The following is a 2,680-nucleotide window of genomic DNA, read 5'->3' as shown; positions in this document are numbered from 1 at the left end:
GGCAATTTCCTCAGCTGAATTAAGTTTTTGACTGTAGTCAGAATCTAATATCGAAGTGAATTCCTGCCAATTCAAAGGCTAACTTATCTTGCCTACCCTGATTACAAATCTGGACTTTACACCGATATTAAAATGTTATTATGTTTGGTGAAACCTTGGTCACACGTCAGTACAACCTGGGTTAGGGTTAGTTAGATAATACTACATCATGTCATGTTTTGCTGAGTTACGTCATGTTATACTGTAATGTGCGATGCTATATCACACTGTTAAAATTTAAGCCCATGGTCTGGATATATGGACTTACGTCAGTAGACAGGGCTAGTGTGGAGTAGCTAATAATTAATTATTTTATTTTATGTTATTAAATATCAACTCAAAGCCTGGAGATAATATAGGCACACTTTAATATCGGCTGGGTTATGAGGCGCCAAACACCCTGTATCTTCACAACCCCGTAGGCCAGGAAGACACATGGTCATATTAGAGGGGGTTCTGGAGATTTCCAAGCACCTCTTCATTAGGGATTTATTTCGTACATTACTCTTCAGTGGTCACTTGTCTATATTAAAGTGATATAAATAATAACAAAGCATGTTAGGGTGTCTCAGGAATAACAAAAATCGCTAATGAAATGAGCTACGAAGCCTTCCATGTCACTTAGAATACGAACCATACTCTCGTCGGTACAGGATTTTGCTACACTTCTTCCTTAGATACTCATACTTGCTTTGCGTGTTACACCTTCACCTCCTGAAACTGATGACATATATTTTTGTCTTGTCAACTCCACACAGTTTAACTCGATTAACTCCCCAGGAAAAAAAAGTTAATGAATGCTAAATCCCACCTTTCCATTCGAAAATACTCTCAGCTGTACAAAACTGTCTGTTAATATGGCGTCAAACTGAAGGGGTTATTGTTTTACATTTTGCTAAATCATTTCATCATCGCCATACTTTGGAAATGGAAACTGGATCATGAGAGTGTTAAGGTGCAATCTAGCTCTCTGTCTCTCATTCACTTTTTTACTGCCCCGCCAGGAGCGTAGTGACCCATACTGCTTAATTCAGATACACTGTATAACACGAGAGCATCCAGATTTTCCCTTCATTGGTATTATATAATCAAAAAGTCCCAGCCATCCCTCGAAAGTAATCGCTTATGGGCCACATTAGTTCGGGGAGCGTAAACACACAAGACCACCAGACATCCAGCTTGAATACCAGTTGTGACAGGCAGGATAAATCACTGAGTAGGTGGAATTACGAAATTTGTGTTGAAAGCAATAGATATGATAAATTGATTAGGATGACATGATACAAAACATTAAATATATGAGAGGTAATATGAATTACATAGGAACAGGTGCTACGAAATCTCGATAACCGAAGGAGAATACAGCGCAGAAACGACGGCTATCGAGTAAGGATGACTCCCTCGAGACTCTTTCTTCATTCCCTGTCTCTGCCAGCATCTCGACCCCAGCCTTGAAGCCCACGCATCCCTCTCAGTCAATCTCTCACTCCATACTCTCGTTGGGAATCGTTGGTGGTTTTGGTGGGAGGAAGGGAGGGGGGGTCTTTTCGTCAAGGATGGTGGAGAGAGAGAGAGAGAGAGAGAGAGAGAGAGAGAGAGAGAGAGAGAGAGATGTACAGGTACATTATTAGCTTTGAGGGATGATCCTATGTGACATGGAAAATGTGTGTGTGTGTGTGTGTGTGTGTGTGTGTGTGTGTGTGTGTGTGTGTCTGTGTGTAAAGGAGTGTTTATGTGCCTGCGTGAGTGTTTATTTACGAGCGGGTAACCTGTTGCATCAGCCTTACGCCTTGAGTGTTAAGTGTTTCCCTCAGGTTACACTCTTTGCTACGATGGCGTATATTCGTTCTCCAGCCAAAAGAAGTTACAATATTGTCTGACGTTACCAAAAAAGAGATACTGACTTTGTGTCCGTAAATACACTCGATGATATATTATTTGTTCTATCCATAAACTTACCTTCCCTCAACCCAGTCATTTTGCGAGACGAGATTTTAATATTTATCATTTGCAGTGAGTCTGATATGACAGTAGATTTTTTAACAATTATTTTACAAAATTAATATATTTCCGAACTTCTGATATGGGGAGTGAACTCGAAGGAAAGCTTACGATGAACGGAATGGCCAAAGCATTGGAGAAAAGAATGATTATTTAAAACTGTAAATCTGTTCAGATTTTCCTAATCCTTCCAGAACTCGATGTGTATAATTTGACCTTATTACATGGCCAACGGCCATACCACGTTGAGTACACCGCTTCCAGTCCGATCAGCGAAGTTAAGCAACGTTGGGTCTGGTTAGTACTTGGATGGGTGACCGCCTGGGAACACCAGATGCTGTTGGCATCCCTACGTGTCAAGTGGGGTTGGTGGAGGATTAGTGACCCTCCCTGTAAAACAATTAACTCTAAGCCCTTGGCCACCCCGTCTGGGATACATGGCGTCTGGCAATGAATGAATGAAAACATCTGAATTATTACTTGTCTAATGTTTTCATCTCGTGTGTTTTGACATGGCAAACATTTTCCTCTAGAAAACTTTCACCAACGTATATTCTATTGATATATGTTTTTATCCTACAAAGACAAAGTGAAAAACAAAGAGTAGGCTACTGAGAAATCTCAGTTAAGCATTTAACTT

The 2,680-nt window shown here is 40.4% G+C and overlaps 1 non-coding gene across 1 annotated transcript; it reads left to right on the top strand.

Moving 5' to 3' along the window:
• The first annotated feature begins 2,267 nt into the window (after positions 1-2,267).
• On the top strand, positions 2,268-2,386 carry LOC145409418 (5S ribosomal RNA). Its single transcript, XR_013899082.1, has one exon. It is a non-coding gene; the product is annotated as a 5S ribosomal RNA (ribosomal RNA).
• Positions 2,387-2,680: the final 294 nt, after the last annotated feature.

This window comes from Coenobita brevimanus, chromosome 80 (assembly GCF_032717465.1).
Source record: "Coenobita brevimanus isolate Jiangsu-jjx chromosome 80, ASM3271746v2, whole genome shotgun sequence".
Taxonomy (NCBI): Eukaryota; Metazoa; Arthropoda; class Malacostraca; order Decapoda; family Coenobitidae; genus Coenobita; species Coenobita brevimanus.
Note: the sequence above shows the minus strand (reverse complement) of the source record. Positions and strands in the feature narration are given on the sequence as shown.